The sequence below is a fragment of the Myotis lucifugus genome, unplaced genomic scaffold, assembly GCF_000147115.1.
Source record: "Myotis lucifugus unplaced genomic scaffold, Myoluc2.0 scaffold_167, whole genome shotgun sequence".
In the NCBI taxonomy this organism is placed as follows: Eukaryota; Metazoa; Chordata; class Mammalia; order Chiroptera; family Vespertilionidae; genus Myotis; species Myotis lucifugus.
The window spans coordinates 2,534,873-2,557,110 of NW_005871215.1; the positions used below are offsets into that span (position 1 = coordinate 2,534,873).

At 48.2% G+C, this 22,238-nt stretch overlaps 1 protein-coding gene and 1 pseudogene across 5 annotated transcripts in view; one reads left to right on the top strand and one right to left on the bottom strand.

Moving 5' to 3' along the window:
• The window catches only part of TSPAN9 (tetraspanin 9), a 203,567-nt gene that overhangs the window by 136,729 nt on the left and 44,600 nt on the right, over positions 1 to 22,238 (bottom strand). The gene's annotated exons all lie outside the window — the stretch shown is intronic.
• On the top strand, positions 10,099 to 11,277 carry LOC106698364 (annotated as a pseudogene).

The window sequence follows — 22,238 nt, forward strand, 5'->3', positions numbered from 1 at the left end:
GGAAGGAAGGAAGGAAGGAAGGAAGGGGAAAGAGAGAGAGAGAGAGAGAGAAAGAAAGAAAGAAAGAAAGAAAGAAAGAAAGAAAGAAAGAAAGAAAGAAAGAAAGAAAGAAAGAAAGAAAGGAAGGAAGGAAGGAAGGAAGGAAGGAATATACACACACACATATAAATACACATATATGATTAACATAACATATTGGTGTATATTAATGCAGTATCTTTAAGGTAAGTTTAAAAAGTGTGAACAAGCTAAAAGTTCAACAATGGGAAAATCAATAAGTATCAAGAATTACTGTGTAGACATTTAAAAGTCTAATTATAATTATTATGTAGCTGTGGTAGAACATTAAATAAAGCAAATAGAATGCAAAATTCTATCTACATTATGACAATAAGCATGTGGAAATCATGTTTGTAAGTAAATACAGACTGAAGGCATCATAGAAAATAGAAAATTGATTTGTCATGCTGGCAGGTTTGTGAGGCGTCCTTTTTCCCCCTATTCTATTGATTTGTACTCTCATTGTACAACACTATTTATACTAAAAGTATTTTTTAAAGTGCCCGCCCAGCCCACTCCTGACTCTAAAATAAGCTAGCACAATCCCAAACCAGATACTGGTGAAGGGTAAGGGGGAAAGGTCTCCTTTGCTCAGGGCCTTCTTGGAGTCCCATAGGGGATAGGTATGAAGTAAAGGTTTTGTCACAAATCAGCATGTTGAGTTGGGGGAGCTTCCAAGAAGGCTCCGCCCACACCACCCCTCTCCCCCAACATGCACACACTACAAAGGGAAAATCAGCACTCCTCACTGAGCAGATACTTCATGCCCCTTCCCCCACCCTTCATGTGTGTGGCCCTTCACTGCTCTATCACGCAAGTGTGCCAGTCAGTGTGCGATGGTCTCAGAGTCCCTATCTTCTGACGCGTGTGAGAAGGCTCTGGGGGTCTCCAGGCTGGAGATTGCCACACCAGCCCTATCTTTTCTTTCTTTCTTTCTTTTTTTAATCCTCAACTGAAGATATGCCTACTAATTTTAGAGATGGGAAGGGAGAGAGAAACATTTATCGACTGGTTCCCTTCCAATACGTGCCCCAACCGTGATCAAACCCACCACCTTTCAGTATATGGGACTATACTCGAACCAACTGAGCCACACTGGCCAGGGCACAGCCCTGTCTTTTCAATTCACATCTCATTGTGTCCCTTGTGGAGAGTTAGGCTCCAGGTCCAGGGAAAAGGCTGCTCGCCTGCCGAAGGAGGCAGGAGTGTTAAAGAGCAGGATGACCACTGAAGCACCTTCTAAAAGGAGGGGGCCACCATGGCATCAGGCCAAATGCTGTGGCGGAGCCGGGGCAGGCAAGGGAGGAGCTGAGTAGGCCATGTGGACAACCAGAAGACCTGACCCTGCAGTGGCCTCCTGATGGCCAGGTGGTGAGGGGCATTAGGTGGCAGCTGCCTTTTTTTAAACGTTGAGAGAGCTGGTGCCTTGGAAAACAGAAAGAAAAACTTTCTTACATCCACTTTCCAATGGGAACAGACTCCCCAGGGAGAGATTCCCTACTTTGAATCACACCCAAATCCAGCAAGGCATCCCATTTGCAGGGAAATTCACTTATACTCGATTGTTGATCTTTTACTTTTCAATTCCAAAAACTGGCTTGAAGGAAGGAAGGAAGGAAGGAAGGAAGGAAGGAAGGAAGGAAGGAAGGAAGGAAGGAAGGAAGGAAGAGGGGGAAGGGAAAGGAAGGGAAGGGAAGGAAAGGGGAGGGGAGGGGAGGGGAGAGGAGGGGAGGGGAGGGGAGGGGGAAGGGCAAAGAAATTTCCTTTATTGCTGCCCTATTCTGCGTAGCATTTGTGGTTATGGAGGAAGTCCCCAGGAATGGGGCCACAATCCAAACAAGAAGGATGGGAAGCCAGTGGCCCAGCTGGTCAGGTCCTTAAACCCATTGAAGGGCATTTGCAACCCCCAAGCCTGCCCAGCTGGTAGCATCTGCCTAGAGGGGAAATGGTAGGGAAGGGCTGGAGAGGGCCAAGAGGGACCAAATGTGAAGGCCAATGGCTAAAGCTGGCCCCTCCTCCTGTAAGCAATCCCTACCAGAGGGTTATTTCCAGGCACTTTTTCCTGTGAGAAAAGAATGGAAGGAATGCAGCCTAGCCATTACCCAAATCCACCCCACAAGGGCTCCATGCCCAATTATGTACAGTGAGGGTGTGGGGGGAGACCCCTCCAGAGCCTGTAATCAGCAAATCCGTTTAAGAAATTCAAACTGGCAGCCAGAAACTAGTGACATAGGTAATGCAATACAAAGGCGGGCCTCCCTGAAAGCTTCAGTACGCATGTCCGCTCCCCAGCTCTGCGGTATGAGTGTGTGCTGGACGCACAGCCTCCACTAACCACAGGAATAGGTGGCCAGAAACACTCCTGGACTGTTATAGCTCTCCAGGGACCTGATCTCCAGGAAGTGCTCGCAATTGCAATCCAATTGTGTCCCTGGCTAGGGAAGCCAGCTGGAGACTGGGGACTGTGCCGGGGGAGGAAGAACTTCATTGGGAAAAAATGTTGACAAGAGTTTAATGTGGAGTGAGCGGAAGGACAAAGGCTTGGATGAAGAAGCCTGACTGAGAAATAAGGCATTCAGAGTGCTCCAGCGATTTGAATGGGGCTGTGCAGGGAGTATTGAGTTAAAAGGAACAAGAGGGGGCTGGACTCCCCAAGGCCAGGCCAGGCCCAGGGTGAGGAAGGGGTAGTGAATGTTCTCCTGCAGTGCCTGGAACTTGGCACCTTGAAATCAACTCTAAAGTGGGAATTAGCGTAAGGCAACCCCCAGCTAAAAGGAGAGCTCAGAAAATTGAGACCAAAAAAACATGCTGTCCTCACTTATGAGATCAAATTAAATGGCAAAGAAGAAAAACTAGCATTAATTAAACAGTTAGCATGGACCAAGCATATGATATCTCTAATCCTAACAAACTGCAGCAAAGTGGGTATATTATCCTAATATTGCAGATAAGAAATCTGCAAATCTGCGAGTCCAGATATACCAAGCTCATTTGAGGGTTCTTGATGCAGTTTTTCCAAAAGTAAACCCTCTTCAGCCCAGGCTCCTCCCTCAATAACAACAAAACAGCTCACTGGGTGGCCTTAGTCAAGTTCCTTAGTCTCTCTAGGCACCACTGCCCTCTGCGTTGGTGTTCTTATCTGTCTCCCCTTCAGACTATGCCCTCCCTGAGGGTAGAACACGCCACCAAATTCTGCCTGCAGCCCTCTACCTAGAGCTGTGTCGGGCACACCAGACACTCACTCATGTCTGCTAGCTAAATGAATGAATTCATGAATGGATGCATGAACAAACACCTCAAAGTCAAGGCATGCCTTCGAAGGAAGCACTTATGAGTATTTGCTCACCAGATTTCTCCTCAAAAGTAGAAGATTTGGACCTCCCCAAACCTAACTTTGCATTAAAATAATCTGGAAATCTTTTCACTATACAGATTCCTGCCCCACTCCCAGAATTTCAGACTAAAGATCTGGGCTGGGGGCCCAGGAGTCTGAATTATTAAAAAGCTTCCCAGATGTCTCTAATACAAAGCCAGTCTAGGATCACTAATGTATATTACTTGGCTTATACCCGTTCAGTTATACGCTGGGAACGGATGAAGCTGAGAAATAAAAACAAGTGACTCTCTCCTATGGCCTCTTTTCCAAAGGGCTCAAATCAATTTTTATGCTGTGATGCTATTGCCTATTAGATTGAAACAGGGTAGCAATGTTTCTCCCCATTCTATAGGTTGGCAAACTGAGGACCTTCCAAGAAAGAGTACTAATTCCTTTTTATACCTCTCCCTTTAGTTCCTGAAGAAGGTAGGTATTAGAGCCTTTGGGGCCTTACCTAGATTTCTGGGAGAGAATAAAGAGAGAACAAGGCCAGGCACAAGTCTGGCTGCAGGCAATGCTGATGCCAGGACTGATGTCTCTATGTCTCCTGCCCAGACATGGAGGACAAGACACGGTTGTTCTTTGACAGCTCATATACCTCAAGTCTAAACCCCAAACACAAAGTCTCAACAATGTCAAATCATCTGGCTAGAAGGAACAGAGACCCCATCCCCTTCCTCTCACACCTGTGCCCATCTCCCTGTCCTAGAGATTGGGAAAGGCCATGTATTTATTCATTCATGAAAATTACAGCAAAGCTAAGAAGTGCCAAGCAAAGGAAAAGAGTTAGAAGAGTTTCAGTCCCAAGAGAATATGAAGAAAAAATTTAAATATTCCTATTATTTTCAATAAAAGAGTAGTCCTTCTGGAGGAACTAATGCTGAGATTCTAAAAGCTGAGCTACCCACACCCCACCTTACCCAAAAGCTGGGACAGACACCCTGAGCTCTCTCCCTCAGCAATGGGACACACCTCCTAGAGGCAGAAACCAGTCACCTGGCCAACACCCCCAAGAGGCCCTCTCTTCCCTCACCCCCCTCCTTCCACCCAGTCTTGGATGAGACTGATGGAGCTCAACAGCTGCAGCTGTGAGGGGAGGGAGGTGGACAACAGCTGGACAGAGGGAGGGCCCTTCCCCCACCCTGGGCAGAGTCCCAGCCAGAGCTGGAGAGGAAGGAGGGAGACAGGTCTCCTCTGCGCACTTCTCTTTCAGGACTGGAATGTGAGCCTTCAGCTCCCCTCTGACCTTGCTCCCTAACCCTCCTGGTCATCAGGGGGGGAAGTGCCTAGATTCCACAAATAGCAAGGTCATTCAGTGGTGTGGTTTGCAGGCTCTGTGGCTGCACGCCCTGGAGAAGGCAGCCCCACACTGCTGCAGCCATGCTCCGTGAAACATTCCACACACACCCCTCCCCCCTACCCTCCCACACCCCGCCACCACCACCACTACTGGCCTCCCACAGGCCATGGGTGCTGGAGGAAGGAGTTCTGACCCCCAGCCCGACATGGTGGAGGCAATGCCGTGATCTGCGGTGAAGAGTATTGGCCTGATGGTCAGTGGACATGGGTTTTGTCACAAATTAAGCTTGTGACTCTTTTTTAAAAAAATATGTTTTTATTGATTTTAAAGAGAGGAAGGGAGAGAGATAGAGAGAGAGAAACATCAATGATGAGAGAAAATCATTGATCGGCTGCTTCCTGCATGCCCCCTAGTGGGGATCGAGCATGTGCCCTGACCAACAATCGAACCTCCTGGGTTCATAGGTTGACGCCCAACCACTGAGCCAAGCCAGGCAATCTGTGACTCTTGACAGACTTGGGATCAATCTTGATTCCACTAAAAAGCTTCATGACTTTGATTTCTGGTTACTTTGACTACAGAATGAGGATGGTAACATATGCTTTACAGGGTAGTTCCTAGATTAGAAGGGGTGGAACCAGCTCTTGTTCCATGATAGGTACTGATGTTTGGGGGTATCAGTTTCTTCATCTGTAAAATGAGCATCCTAGGCTAGATGGTCTCTCACATCTCCTCCAGCTCCTATAAAATCTACTCATGAAATGGATCCCCTTTACCCCTTTCCTCTAAGGCAGTGGTTGGCAAACTGCGGCTCGAGAGCCACATGCAGCTCTTTGGCCCCTTGAGTACGGCTCTTCCACAAAATACCATGTGCGGGCTCGCAGAAGTCAGTATTTTGTGGAAGAGCCACACTCAAGGGGCCAAAGAGCCGCATGTGGCTCACGAGCCACAGTTTGCCGATCACTGCTCTAAGGAGAATGGCTGCTCAAAATACATTCCCTGAGGTGAGTAGCACACAGTTGTGAGAGGTGCATTAACCTCTTCAGACCACTAGGGTTCAAAATGTTCCCTAAGGGTAATTTATTAAATGGGTCCTAATTGCTTGGTAATATACCTTCCAAAAGTCACTTCACTATGCTATGATTAGGCCTGGGATTTGCCAAGTGCTGTCATTCTCTTTGCAACTCCATAATGGAACCTTAGGATGTGAGAAACTAATCCATTGGAGAGTTATATATCTAATCGGGGTTCAGAGTCCTAGCAACAGAGCCAGACAACCTTTCATTTAATTTTCCAGTGTGTAAACACAGAGATACAAAATTGATACACCTTGTAGTAAGATATGCCTTTTACTCAGTAAATATACATTTTCATAGAAAAAATGCAGACACTGGTTCTGAAGTGTCTCCCAGGTAAATAAGGCCCTTAAGACTTCTCCCTTTATATTCTCCTATCCAGACCCTACACTCAATCTCCAAACTTGCCCAGACCAGACTCCCAGGGGCCAGCCCTTTATCTGACAAACCATGTCCCCAACATACATGCAAACCAGTCACACAGTTCAGTGATTTCTTACCAAGAGCAAATTACTCATAACACACCTCACACCAAAGGTGACCCAGCAGTATGTGGCAACACTGCAAGTGAAAACCAGTGGTGTAGAACAGTACTGTCCAATATGGCAGCCACTAGCAACAGGTGGCCACTTAAATTTTAATTTTAATTAGTTAAAAAGGAATAAAATTTAAAATTCAGTTCCTCAGGTGGACTAGCCATATTTTAAATGCTCAAGAGCTACATGTAACTAGTGCTACTGCATTGGACAGTGCAAACTAGAACACTCCATCATCGCAGCACTGGTCTAGAACAGCAGTCGCCAACCGATGGTCCTCGGACTACTGGTGATCCGTGAGGTCCGAAAGGTTGGCGACGCTGGTCTAGAAGATGTACTCTTCAGGGGCAGAATAGGCCACAGGTGGCTCAGACTGGATCTGGAAGGGGACAAGGAACGAGGGGAGGGCCATCCTGGAGGAGGAGGGGCCATTTCCCATTGCTTCAGGTGAGACACCACCAGGAAGGTGGCTCCAGCAGGCCCACCAGCTCAGGCTAAGCACCTCAGTGAGGGTCTTCCTACCCAACACTCGGCAGGATGCAGCCAGCAGCTGTCACACCATGCTTCATTTTTGGGATTCATAGGATGCTTGTCATTCTAGCCCCTGGTGGACTCCTGGATCTTGTCCCAGAGAAGGGAGCACTGCTACCCTCCTGCTGCCCACCTCAGCTGAAGTATAACCTACAGAAGGCCAGGCTGCTCTGCCTCCATCCCAGACTCAAAATATCAGGCTGCAAACCCAGAGGGAGGTGAGAAAGCTGGTTTTAATCAAGCACCTACTATATTCAAGGCACCACCAAGGTACTTTACTTACATTTTCCCATTTGATTAAAAAAAAAATGCTTCAAGGTAAGTATAATCCATTTTCCAGACGAGAAAACTAAGGCTCAGAGAAGGTAAGTGACTGCTGCAAGCTGGTCAGGGTTACAGTCTGAACACAAACCCAGAGAAGTCTGACTCCGAAGCTTACAATCTATTACTCTCTCAGAGGCCACAGGTCCATGGGCAATGGATGCAGAAAGGACAGGCAGTGCCACACCCCTCCCCCAGGGAATTCTGCAAACACATAAGACAAGTTCAAAACCCAGGGCTTTTTGAGTTTCTGGCCTGAGAGAGCGCAGAATCCGAGGAAGGTCTTGGCATTAGAGAGGTGAAGAAAGGCCAGAGTCAAAGCAGGGGAGCAGAATAAGGAAGGAGAAGGAGGAAGACAGTGGTGGGAACAGAAAAGCAAAATCAGGAAGAAATGCACAAGGTGTCTGAAATTATTCCAAGTGTAATTAATTATTTCTGCAATTAGTTGTCTATTACCTGTGTTCCTCAATTAGGCCTTAGGCTCCATGAAAGGATGACCTCATCTTATTCACAGCTGTGTCCCTAGCACTAGCAAAGCAGGTGCTCTATAAATACCTGTTGGAAAGATGGATAGGTGGATGGAATGGCAAATTGTCAAGGGACTATGACGAAAGAAAAGTCCTCTTTCTGCTTTTTCAGAGACCATTATTTCCAAGACACGTTCCTGCCCTCTGGGCCAGCTCAGCTACTCGAGGGCTCCGAGACGTGTGGGAAAACCGTCCTCCTCCAATGGTCCAACATCCTGGGCCCTGTCTTCTCCTCTTCCATCATCCACAACCCCATCACCACTTTCCAGGTGACCACAGGTTATGAATCTAGGCCACGGCAGACCTAGAGACCTCAAAGTCATCTGGTGCAGTCTGCTCATTTCACAGATGAGGAGACTGAGACCTAAGAGAGGAACCGGCTTGCCGGGCTGCAACTTCAAAGTGGAGAAAGTTCCTCATAACAATGCCAGCAGAAGCTTGATAATAGAAGCTCAGTGCCAAGCCCCAAGTGCCTTGTTGCTCAGTCACAGAGCCAGGCCCAGTGCCTGCAGCCCATCTGTCTCTCCAGCCTGCCAAGAGCCCTTCCTTCCCCTGTGCCCATGTTGATGAAACCCACCCCAGGTGATTCAGAACATTGTACTGGGGGAGGTTTTGCTGGCTACGGTGCCAGGCCTTTAATTTCCGATTTCCCAGCCTGACACCCCTAACGGTCCTAGACCTCTCTGTCCTGAGCCCCATGTGGTCTTACATTACCTTGGCTGATGCCAGCCATGCCTTCCCAGCCATCTGGACAGAAAAATGAGGAAGGAGAGGACAGGATGATCTTGGCAGAGAGACCAATGGAAGCTACAGACACCTGGTCCCTACCCTTCCTTACCTTGCTGTGTATGTGCTGTTAAGATGCAGGGTGATGGGAATGCTTCTTTTTTTATAGGACTCAGTTTCCCCATAAGTAGTTGGGAATCTTCAGCCCAAACTCAGCAAAATGTATTGAGCTGTGAGTATTTCTTCCCCCAGATACAAAAAAAAAAAAATCCATAATAAAGCCCAGTTGGGCACTTTCTAGGTACAGTAGGGCTCTGCCCTCGAAACGCTCTCAATCAAGTTGGTGAGTCAAAACAAACTCACATACAAAGGTTAATTTCACAAATGAGAGCACTGCCAAATGAGTAACACAGGGCAAAGGCACCGCAGACTGGCACAGGTAAGAAGGACGTGACAGGAGAGACCCTTGAGCTGTGGCTGAAAGACGGATGTGATCTCAAGAGTCTAAAGGCGAACGCGAATTGTGGCTACTGAGCACGGGGTAAGCATGTTCCCTACTGGAGGACCTCACTGTCCAAGTAGTGAACGCACAGGCCATCCACCAAGGATGCTCAAGGCCGCTGGATGTGCACTGTGCCACCTGGGGGTAGGGGAAGTGAAGTGCCTGCAGGATGAACTTGATGCATGAAAACAAGAATTTTCTAGGAGATGACCTTGAGCTTCACAAGGAAGCAAAGGAAGACAAACCAATTAAATGCTAAGAAACACAATTTGACAATCGATTATCCTTGTAATCTAAAGGTTTTGGGGAACAGGAAAAAGAGACAAGTATCATCACTAGGTATTGTTCAAATCCAAGCCCTTTGGATCCTAATTAGGCCAAAACACAAACTTCACTGAAGTGGAGCCCTGACTATGGCTAACATGCTACTGAAACCTCTGCTTTTACCTCCCTGGGTATAGCTCCAGCCTAGGGCTACCCAAGAGTGAGAGAGAAGAATCAACTACGGAGGAGCCTGGCAGGAGCTGTCCACATCTGTGCAAAGGATGGAAAGCAACACCCATTAGAAACTCTACTGCGTTACTTTCCTGGGGCTGTTGTAACAAAGTACCACAAAATGGGTGGCTTAGAACAACAGAAATTTATTGTCTCACATTCTGGAGGCTAAAGTATGAAATCAAGGCATTAGCAAGGCATTAGCAGGGCCATGGTCCCTCCGAAGGCTCTAGGGGAGAACCCTTCCTTGCCTCTTCCTCGCTTCTGGTAGGTGCTAGCAATCCTCATGTTCCTTGGTTTGTAGCAGCACCACTCCAATCTCTGTCTCCATCATCACATGGGTGTTCTTCTTAATGTGCTTCTGTGCCCAGATTTCCCTCTTATAAGGACATCAGTCATCAGGTTAGGGCACGCCCTAATCCAATATGATCTCATTTTAATTTGATTATATTTGCAAAGACCCTATCTCCAAGAAAGGAGATTCACAGGTTCTGGGCAGATGTGACTTTGGCAGTGAAGGAAAACACTATTCAACTCAGTATGTCCACCTATTGCCAAAAGATGCCCTTAGAGTCAGAGATGCCAACCACCATGGGGAGACATTACCCTGAGGTGGTAATGCCATCTCCTACTCAGCACCATGGCCACATGGTCACCCTTAGACCCCTTATGAAGCCTGAGATCATCAAAAAGAAGACCAAAAAGTTCAGCTGGTATCAGTCAGACCAGTACATCAAAAGTCTGAAGTTCTAGACCCAAATCCACCTCTGACTGGCCAGGTAACCTCAGCCACAATGAGAGCCCTCTCAATGACTCTGTTCTCTGTGAGGGGAGAATTTGGATTTGATTTCCCAGGTTCCTTCTAACCCTCAAACTGCCAAATTAAAAGCCAGTGAAAATCAGTACAAACTCATAATTTTTTAAGTATAAATACAGGTAATTTGGCTCAATGGATAGAGTGTTGGCCTGTGGACTGAAGGGTCCCGGGTTCAATTCCGATCAAGGGCACATGCCCGGGTTGCAGGCTCAATCCCCAGCAGGGGGCCTGCAGAAGGCAGCCAGTCAATGATTCTCTCTCCTCATTGATGTTTCTATAGCTCCCTCTCTCTTCCTCTCTGAAACCAATAAAAATATATTTACATGTAATACAGGTAATTTAATACAGGTAAATAAATACAGGTAAACAGAAATAAATAAAGGTATATGTGTACACATGTGTTGGCATACATAGATTTCCTAGCTGTATTCTCTACAAGGACATTGAAGCAATGACACTCCCGTAGCAATAAACACACCCAGTGCCTAGATCTTAGTTTCTAAACACCATTCTCCAGCAATGGACCCAGGGCTCCTTAGAGAAGTGATGGATTCCAGGGCTATAACAGAAAAAATGCAGCATAAGTCTAGAGTATCTTGTGATGCCAAAAAGTAAGGAAGTGCTCAAAAAAAGATGAAACCATGTCAAAAGGGCACAGGTTCACCTTAGTACCAGTCAGACCAATATGTGAAAATTAAGTGTAACTGGCAGAAACCCAGAGGCAGTGACAGTATGACGTGCAGAAAATTCAAGGGCCAGGTCTTGATGCCCAGCATTGGTTAGAGAAGCAACAAGAAAACAAAGCACATGCTGTCCAGTGGCTTTCAGAAGTTCCTGGTCCACACATCAAGGAGCCCGATGTGCTGCTGACGTGCAACAAATCTCACTGTGCTGAGATCACGCACAACGTCTCCTCAAAGACCCGCAAAACCATTGTGGAAAGAGCAGCCCAGCTGGCCATCAGAGTCACCAGTCCCAATGCCAGGCTGCACAGTGAAGAAAATGAATAGACAGCTTGTGCACACATTGTATTTGTGTTAATAAAACCATAGCATTCTGCCCAAAAAAAGACATATTAGAGAAGGGGTACTGAGAAGGACACAGCATTGCATCTAAGGTATTCTTGCCAAAAATGCATAACCTCACTCTCAATATGAGAAAACATTGGCCAAACCAAAAGTGAGGGACATTCTGCAAAGTGACTGATTGGTACTCTTTAATGCTGCCAACATCATGAAAGACAAGGAAAAACTAAGGAACTGTCACAGGTTGGAGGAGCCTAAAGAGACATGATAAATGCAATGTAGGATATTGGCATAGAAAAAGGACATTAGTGGAAATATCCAAATAAAGCCTACAATTGGGTTAATAACGTTACACCAATGTTAATTGCTTGGTTTTGACAGTTGTACCATGGTTATGTGAGAAGTCAAAAAAGCAAAGAACGACGGTGTGTGCCATGTGTACACCACACATGTACATGCTACAGGGCACACTGAGTGCAAGAATGGAAGAATGACAAGAAGTGTGTAAGAGAGCATGGTGGGATGAGGGGGCGGGGAAGGGGGGAATGCCCTTTTGCTGTTTCAGGCGGCATGCTGAGCCTCGGATCCAATTTTCACAAAAGGATTACGAGATTGCATTCTTTACCACAGGCAGCTGTCCCTGTCAAATAAATAATCATCGCCTTACATTTACATATCGCCTTTCATCCCACAGCCCTTCTCCTACAGCTAGGACCAGCCTGGGAACTGTCTCAGCCCTTCTCAGGGAAGGGAAGAAGGCAGAAGCAGGGAAGGGGCCAGTCCACAGTGAGGAGACCAACCTGAACCAAATCCGGTTTCCAAGAAAGTCAGAGGAAGGGGAAACTCAGCTGCCAGGAAGAGAGGGTGGTGTTGGTGGGTGGCAGGGGTGCCCCTAGGTGCTCCAAAATAAAGGCCAGGGCAGGGGAGTGGCAAGCAGCAGGCTCCCCAGCAGAGCGTCCAGACCTAGCAGCGACCACCCAGAAGCTATCCACTCTCAGCCTCTAAAATGTGTGTAATGTTGGGCAAGTTCCTCATCACACATCCCCTATCACACAGGATTCCTATGAGCACAGATCCATGGTAAGCACTTGGCATATTATGGCACCTAATCTTGCAGTTCGCCTGTTGGCCACATGGAAAGGGCCAGATGTAGGAAGTGCACATCGGAAATGGTGGAAAATATCAGGACACCTACTGGTTTCAAGAAGAGAAGCTATGAGTTTTCCCAAGAGGCTGACTTTACAGAAGTCCACTGCTAAGCAAAGTGGAGTGGGGTCCTTGTGTCCAAGCTAGAAGAAGCTGCCCACTCAGAGGAGGTGACTTGTTCTGATGTGGAGCTGTCCCTAAAAGGTCCACAGAGCAGGGCTGGGCCAGGCTGGGAAAGGAGGAGGGGGAGTGCTAAAGATGGGAGTTCCAACTCAGACAAAACCCTTTCTATCAAGAGCTTTATGTTTTCCAAGCAATTAAGACACAAGGCCAGAGCTACCAGGCCCTGTATCTGGTGGGGTTGGACAAACAAGTGCACACTAAAAAGTCAGGTCAAAATATGACAGCTGTCACCACCCATAATGCAAACTGAGGCCAAATGAGAGAACCAGAGGAAGCGCCACAGGCACCAGAGGACAGAGAGGCCACTCTGGGTGTGAGGGGCTCCAAGGAGCAGAGATGGGCAAGGGGAGAGGGAAAGCTGCAGACACCAGAACCCACAGCATGCTCCGGAGGCAGCAGGACATCCGTCACCACCATGATGGGGGACCGAGGGAGTGCACTGGAAAAGCCATTTGAGTCAGAGTGGAAAGAGCTGGGGTTTCAGGCTCTAAGTTAAGACACCCCATGTGCTCCCACAGCATGGGCACAGAGATCTTGGGTTGACAGAGCTGGGGATGCTGGGAGAAAGAAGGTTTTGGCATCAAGGAACAAGTTTTCAGGGGGTAGGTTGAAAGATTTTTTTAAAACTTTCTCATGACACAGGATATTTGAGAGCTGATACAGACTGGAAACTTAGGTCACCTTGTGTAACAGAAAACCCAAACTTCCCCTTTGGCAAGGACCCAAAGCCCCTTGGTTCTCATCAGGAATCTCATGGCTCCTCTCTGGCCTCCTGCACAGAATCCCTCTCTTTTGGCCTCTACTGTGAACCCCAATACTTCCATGGCCCTTTCCCACTAAACCCCAATACTTCCCTTTGGCCTTCTCTAATAAACCCTAAATTCCCTTGGTCCTTACCCAATACATGTCCAAATTTCCTTCTGATATCCCAAATAAAACCCCAATTTCTTTTTGGCCTTCTATAAACCTCCCAATTTCCATTGGTCTACACTACTGAACCCATTCTTCCCTCTGTTCTTTCCCAAGAACCAATATTCCTTGGAATCTTCATCACCCATGGAACCTCAAAGGAGTATACATCGAACCCCCAAATATCCAACATCCCCCCAACACAAACTCCAACTACCTTTTCCCTTCCCGTGCCCAACTACAAATCTTCCTCGTTCAAATTCCCCCAAGAAATCCTGCACTTTCCTCAACCCTTTATCATCAAACTCCCAAATTCTCCTCAACTTCCCATTCCAAGTCAGTTTCTCCTAAGAAACCCTCTCAGTTTCTTTTTAGGGACTCACTCTATAGTAGGTTTAGGTGCCACGGGCAGTACTGTTCAACTAGTCAGTGGCAAGTGCCAGGCGTTTTATTTCTAGTCCATCGTGGACCATGACACATTTCACAATATGTGCAGATCTCCTGGAGATTTTAACAACAACCAAACTGCTTTACCCTTTTGAAGTCCTTCAGCTTCAACGAAAAATCCCTAAGAGTTTCCTTGGTTCCAACCACCAGATTCCAAGGACTTCCCTCAAGATTCCCCTAGGAAACACCAAAGTGTCATGGCCATGTCCATCACTAGAATCATTTCTAAATGCTTACTTGCTATTTCTGCACTTACCTCACCACCATCAGCCCTGGTCTACAGGACACACCTTAAGCAGCACTCACCTGATGATTTTCCTTCTCAGGCTGTCTCAGTGGGTTGCCCTGAGATACGCTTTCATGATCAAAACAAAAGGCTTTCCCAGGTATGTGGATAACCAAGAGCTAAACAGGTACAGAGCAAATCCCTTGGGACCAGCTAGAATCTACTGTTCCCATACTTCTGGGGAACGGGGGGTGCAGTAATCTGAGCCCCCAATGGACTAGAGGGAAACCCTAAAGAAGGTTTTGTGCCATGGATCCTAGAGGTCGCAAACTCTGTCAAGGAGTGTGTCAAGGAGGGAGTGAGGCAGAGCAGGTTGAAGAGAGTCCCACTGTCTCAAGTTGTCCCACAAATGTTAGGCTGGAGGGAGAAAGTCCCTCCCACAGCATAGTAAGGGGACACATGGGGCAGGCTGGCCTCTGATGAGTAAGAAGAGGGAAAGTGTGAACAGAAGAGGGGGAAATCTAATTAAAACTGGTTCCTGCTCAGCCACCTGCTAAAAACCACAGCTCACCCAAGACTTGGACAGAAGGGTCACTGACAACATGTCCAGGGATTTCTCTCTACGGCCTCAGACAGACGAAGGAAGGACTGGGCCGCCATCCCTCTCTGAATCCCCCAAGAGAAATAAACGCTCATGAAGCCGAAACCTGAGAAGATGCCAAGGGGTAGCAGGAGGCAATTTACAGCCAGGAAAACTGAGCACTCTGGCCAGATGTGGGCCCTGGGGAGGGGGCTGGGGCCTAAGGCATTTGTGCAGGGAGGGGGTAGGGCAGAGGCCCAAAAGTTCCTTCCCCAGGACACCCCCAGCCTGCGGCCCTGGGCTCCCACCTTCCCAGAGGCAGGGGAGGCGTGAGCAGGGCTGGGGGTCAGCAGCCTGAGGAGGCATGGTGAGAGGCAGAGAGGAAAGTAAAGCAAAGGAACGGAGGTGGATGGAGGAAAGCCACAGAAGACACTGGGAAAAGGTGAGCGAGAGAAGAGGTCCACAAGAGCAGGACACCAGGCCTCTGCCCTTGACCGATTCGCCCCTGGACTGGCTCCTTCCTCTAATAGTCATGACTCCAGGCAGCAGTAAATGAGAACCAGCAGGGAGACAAAGCTAGTTTTCCTTCTTGGCTTGGCCCTGCACTTCACAACCCCCACCCCAGGCAGAAATCTGGTCTTCCTCGGCACTGATGAGCATCTCTGTCCGAAACAGGTGTGCCAGCTTCCCAGCCTCCAGCAACACCTGCCAGCCCACAGGTGGGGCAGAATGGGAAAAATTACACTAACAAGATTGTCAGAGCCCTCTCACCGTTGCAAATAACAAATGTAATCCTAGGTAAGTGAGGGGGAAGCCAAGGTCCAGAGAGGGAAAGGGCCAAACCTGAGGTCACACAGCAGCAAAGAGAAGCCCAGCTCCAGACCCCTGAGTCAGCTCTGAGTTCTCCCACTCCCCACACTGCCGTCCTCCAGCCCCAGGGCCAGCAAGGGCCCTAGTTTAAGGAAACAAAGCTGCCCCATCCCTTGAGCATCAAGGAGGCTGGGATAGAATGCCTGGAAGAAGTCAAGCCCCTAAAGAACTGAATGCAAAAATCCACTGACAAGAGGTGAAATTATTTTCCCTGGAAAAAAATTAATAAAACGCCCTCCCTTACTAGACCCCAGGGGTATTGGGCTGGAAGCTGACGTAATATAGAGAGAAGAGGCCAAGGGGAAAGGAGCCCCCCCCGCCCCAAGTAAGCCTACTGCCAGGAGCACAACAGGGAGGCTACAGCTGGAGCTGCGGGTGGGGGGAAGAGATCAAGCCAAGCAGGATGTTAGAGCCTGAGACACAGTCCTGTGGGCGTCTGGCTGGAAAGCAGAAGCCCTTGAATTGGCAACCCAGGGGGCAACGCTCCACTGGGGCCCAAATACAGGCGGGTAGGGATGTCAGGTGCCCAAGCGGCTGCGTGTACTGGCAGAACCCACTGGATGTGAAGCCAGGGGTGCCGTGGGATGCAGGAGGTAGAGATCTGGGAGAGCAGGGAGTTGGGACAGAAACTGGGCTTCAGAGGCAGACACATGGGTCCTCCAATGAGGAGAGGTGGGGGGCCTGGGGTGACCAGAGGCAGATGGTCCAGGGAAAGATAGGCATGGCCAGCACCCATCTTCCCATCCACTCTTGTCAGTCACCAGCTGCAGTTCTGCCTTAGCTGATGGCTATAATGGGCCCCACACCCAGAGAGGGTGCGAATGGGGGTGGAGGACCAGGACCTCGAGGAGACCCATCTTGGAGAGGAAAGAAGACAAGGAGAAGCACGGAGCCATCCCCACTGCTGCCCGGAGTTGAAAAGGTGCTGCACCAGGAAGGGTTCACCTTTAAAGGGGGTCTCAGCAAGAGCCCCCTTGCTTCAGAGGAGCCCAGAGAAGCACTTGTAACTCAAAAGGTCAACAGAAAGTTGGTTCCCAGAACAAAAACCCCCCACAAACACTTGGCCCAAGCCTTCCTGGCATGATGGCCCATGGAAGGTTCTGGCAGCTGAGACCAACTGGCAGCTCCACAGTGCCAAGTGTGAGCTGGGGCTTGTCCCAGGCCAACCTCCCCTCCACCCTGCCTCCCACTCAGGACCCAATGCTGGGATGCTCGGAGGGAGGAGGTGGCGGCCAGGTGGCCACCTCCCATCTCATCTGCTCTCCACCCCCCACCCTGTTCACTTACAGGCTAGGGGCGTAGGCTTCCCACAGGGCACCTGCAAACACTGTCCCCTTACAGAGGTGTTAGATGTGACTATAAAATAACAGGATAGGTTTCCTGACAGTCACCCTGACCTTGAGATGGGGTGAGTGCTTCTCCCACTCCCACTAATCCCCCAATACACACACCGGCTTCACTACAAATTAGAGGCCACCGCGTGTGGGCGAAAACAAAAATAATGACTGAGTTAGCATCCTGTCTTTGAAGTGTTGGACACATCCTTACCTTCTCTGAGCCTCAACTTCCTCATCTGTAAAGAGAATACCCCAGTACCTGACACAGGGCCATTGGGAAGACCACGTGAAACCGTGGGAGATAGGAGGAACCATGTCGAGTGATAAGCAAAGGGCTTAAGGATGATGGCGCTCAGTGGTGGGGGGTTCTGTCGGAACCAGGCTCTGGAGCAGCCTGCCTGGATCCGAGTCCCCACACACCACCAGCTGTGCGTAAGGAGTCAAAGAGTTAACGTTGGGAGCGGATGAGCGCTATCCCTGGCTTGAGCGAGTATTTGTAGATGTCTGCTATTAGGCATCACTATGCAGGTCCTTGGCCTCATGCCGCTGTCCTTCCACCACCAACACTGCACCGTCAGTATGTGCACAGGCTGCCAAGCTGGGGACTCCACAGGGAGCAACTGGACTGTCCTCAGTGACACTGGGTCTCAGCTTTTGGTCCATTTAAGGCACTAAAACCCAGCCTGGGACAAAGGATAAGACTTTCCCAATAGCGGGAGCTCTGCTAAAAGAGTCTGGGCACATAGAGGGCTCTGGAGAAGGCACCTCCTGGGGACTGTTTGAGCTGAGACAGCCACTTTTCACGAATGTTGTGAGACAGTGGATGTTAGGCTGCCTTGGCTTCATCCCAGCCTTTCCACAGACCCATCCTGGAACCAGTGATGTGTGGAATTTGAGAATCCCTGTGCCACCCAAGAAATGATGGCTGATTCACCTAGTCTAGAGCAAAGGTCTTGACCTGAATAAAATCAACATGGGAGAGAAATTTATGTTTCCTGCTGCCATCTAGTGGCCATGACAAATAAGAGCAGGCAACAGGCCAGAAGGCCACCAGCAGGTCTCAATGACCATCAGTCAGCCCGGCACACCTGCATTGTGGGTGAGAGACCAGCTATGTGAGGCAGAAGCTAGCAGAAAGCACAGGGCACAATAAAAATCAGGAGACCTGGGTCCCAGCCTCAACTGGCCACTAACTGGCTACATGACACTCAGCAAGTTTCTTCCTTCCTAGAGCCTTACAACTTCCCCTTTTGTAGAACAAAGGATCATTTCTTGGAACCCTTTCAGGTAAAATTATCTATGACACTAATTCATACTAATGTGTCAATGACCAATAACAGCTAATTGTGTAACTGTTCCCACCATACTCTCATCTTGAGAAGGGGGAAGCCTCAACCCATCACCCATTCATACAGTAAAAATGCATTGAACACCCCTGTGCTGGTGGTGAGGCTGCTATTTTTAGCATTGCCACTACCTTAGCTCTGCTCCAGCCTCACGAAGACAGGTTGAAGAGGAAGGCCAAGGCTGACGCTGAGCTGACACGGGCAAAGGAAGGAAAGCACTAACCCTTCACCTGACAGTGAGGACAGAGAGCCTAACCCTTTTACCAAACCTTCTCCGGCACTGTTTCCTGTAACGCCTCACAACCACCCGAGGTGTTGATTCTTCATTCTAGAAGAAACAAAGACCCAGGGAGGTTCCGTAAACTGCACTCGCCCAAAGTGACACAGCCAGTAAGTGTTGAGCTGGAATGGAAACCAGGCCGCTGTCTAGCTCGTACACTTGTGTGGCGGCGGATGATCACAATGGCAGTTCCCTCTCCTGCCCTTTACCATCCATTTTCTTGGTATCTGATTCTTGAGATCCTCTACCCCTGAGATCCTCCACCCTCCTCATCAGGGTTTTCCTTCCCAGTTACCCCTCATTCACCTCCACACAACAGAGTTAGTTAGAGCCAGCTAAGGAGGAAAAAGCCAAATGCTGTCCAACTTTCAAGAAGCATCATTCTAGGGCATATGTGAACTCATTTTGTTTGAGTTCAGTCTGATGGTGTTATTTCGTTTGGAGCTTCTCTTAGATGAGAGTCAGTGGGGGGATGGGGGAATTAAAACATTGGAATAAAAGGCCTGGAAGAATCCAGAATCCAGGCCAAGTTTCACCTGTGATTTCCCCTAGGAAGGACATGGGGGTTGAGGGACAGGTATGAAAATGGGCTCTCTCACATTTTATTCTATTACTTTTATGATTTTTTTAATTTTTATTTTTTGCAGCAACCACATTTTCATGTAATTGAGCATTATTTTGAAGTAAGCACTTTATGCCAAACCCTATCCTGGTAAGGAACGTGCCTGGGGAGGCAGGCAGGTCTCAGAGGACAGGCCAGAGAGCAGGAAGAGAGCCCATGTCTTTTCCAGGATGGGTGGGGTCTCTAGCACCGAGGCAGATGGTGGAGTGGTTTCTGCAGCACAGAGACAAAAATCTCTGCCCCCCAAAATACCTCATCCATCTGCTCGTTCATGCCTGAAATTCCTCCACTGAGGGGCAGTCTTTGATTCCTGGTCAGAAATAGGCCTGAAACCGTAAACCCACCCAAGAGATGAAAAACAGTGCCTTCCAATCACTCACAGAAGGAACAAGGTTACTGGTCTCTGGGAAGCAAAGCTCTCAGAATAATCCTGTGGAGACCGTGGGGACATTCGGGCTGGAGGCAGCAATAACCTGGTGGATTAATAACTGCCCAAAGGGGAGGAAGAGTTCTGTGCCAGGCTCCAGGGAGGCATCTGTCCATACCCTGACGTAGGGGAAAGAGAGAGCTGGCTAACCAGGAGTGGACAGGACAAGGCTGAATCATCTGTGACCACCAGGGATTAAAAGCAGAACCTGCGGAGCTCCACGAGCTAGAGGGAAGGATGATGCTACCAAGACGAGACTGGATACAGGAAAGCAGCATATCAGGAACTTGAGAAGTGGGAATCTCCCACGCCAGGCTGGTCCCAAACTAGCTGGAGGCCTGTGCTGGACCTGGGCGTTTTTAACAGGATCTACACAAATGGGGCCACGTTCTGAAAGGCATGAATAAATAACGGAGGACCTGAGAACTGGGTCAAGAGAACGTCGGAATGTTAAAACTGAAGGAGAATGCTCAATGCCATTGTCATCAGGAAAGTGCAAATCAAAACCACAATGAAATACCACTTCACTCCCACCAGGCTGGTCATAATTGTTTTTAATTCTTTTTAAATGGAAAATAACAAGTGTTGGCAAGGACAGAAAGAAATCGGAACCTTCATATATTGCTGGTGGGAATGTAAAATGGTGTAGCCACTGTGGAAATAGTTTGACAGTTCCTCAAAATGTTAAACATAAAATTACCATATGATCCAGGTATATACCCAAAAGAATGAAAACAGGTGTCCAAACAAAAACTTGTGCATGAATGTTCATAACAGGTCTATTCGCAATAATCAAAAGATGGAAACAACCCAAATGTCCATCAACAGATGAATGTATAAACAAAATGTGCTAAATACTGCCATGGAATATTATTTAAGCCATAAAAGAAATGAAGTACTGATACATGCTACACATGAATGAATCTTGAAAATATTATGCTAAGTACTGAAATATGCCAGGGACAAAAGGTCACATATTTGAATGATTTTATTTATACAAAATGTCCAGAATAGGCAAACCCACAGACATCAGATCAGTGGTTGCCAGGGGCTGAGGTGTATGGGGGTGGGGGGAGATGTCGAAGGGTGCAGCTTTCTGTTTGGGGCAATGAAAAAGTTAGGGAACTAAGGAGCAGGGATGGTTTTACAACACAGTGAATGGACTTAATGCCAATGAATTGTACTTTAAAATGGTTAATTTTATGTTATTTATGTATTTACCACAATAAAAAAATAATTTTGTAAAAAATGGAGAGGGCTTTGAGAGGGACATGATACCTGATGTCAATGCCCAAGGGCCTATCCGGAAGTGGTCAGAGGACAGAAGGAGCCTCCCAGAGGTCAAACTCTGACAGTACAGTGTGCATGAGGGCTAACATTCCCTGCACATCACCACGTGCCAGGCACTGTGCCAATGGCTTGATCAGCATAAGATGTTACTATTATTTCCATTTTCAGAATAAACAGAGGCTTAGAGAAGGTAGGGAACTGGCCCACAGTCACACAGTAAGTGGAGGAGCTGGGCGCCTGTGCTACTGGCCTCTACACTATATATCAGCATCCATGCGGAGAACACGGCTATAGCTTCACACAGTCCACGCTTAATCAAGTCCCACTATCACCTTCTCCCATGTGACCTTTAGGGATTTACCCAGCCTTGTTGTGCCTGTTTTCTCATCTGTGCAAATTGGAATAACACCATCAACAGGCTCCAAGGCCTGGCGGGGCAATGAAATGAGATCATGAATGTGCCTAGCGGCCCCTGGCAAATAAAGGGCTCCATAAACGTTCAGTTCCTTTTTTCCCCAAAAGTGGAAAGCATTACAAAGACAGAGTAAACTATATAAGCAGGTGGAGAGCTCCCTGTCAAAGGAGGTGAGAAGGTAAAAGAAAAGCAAAGGCCCCACTCAGCAAGGACGGGTATCAGATGGGGACTGGTCCAGATGACCTTGAAGTTCCTACCCTTAAATCTAATGTGGCTACAACATGAGGCCTGTTCCCAAGAGTGGGTTTCACCACCGGGGAGAAGGAACCATTCAAGGACACGGGGATCCTAGAGGCTCAGGGTTGCCAAAAAAGAGAAAAGGTGTAGAGAAGCGGATGGCTGGGAATAGCAAAAACAAAGTTTGCCAATAAAAATAGAAGTAACTTATGTTTTTAGCGCATCCCCATGTGTGCCAGACACTATGCTAAGCATTTTCCAGGGATTATCTCACTGAGTCCTCACATCTCCGTGGGCAGACGCTATTATTATCTCATCTCACTGATGAGGACAGAGGCTGAAAAGCAGAGCAGCTTGCTCAAGGTCAGGTAGGCAGTGAGTGCCACGTGGCCACCGTGCCACAGGCCAGTCCTGAGTGCCACTCTCGAGAAGCCCTCTCGCCTGACTTGAGGGGTGACTGCCTTTGGACTTACCTGCCCAGCTCCACCTTCTGCTTCAAGCAGAAGTCTCTCCACAGCAGAAAATTAGCCTCACATGGCAGAACCTTCTCCTCACCTGCCTATGGCCAGAAAGCTAGAAGCTGATGCTAAGAACAAATTGTGAGAGGATCCAGCAAGTATTTGGGAAATTT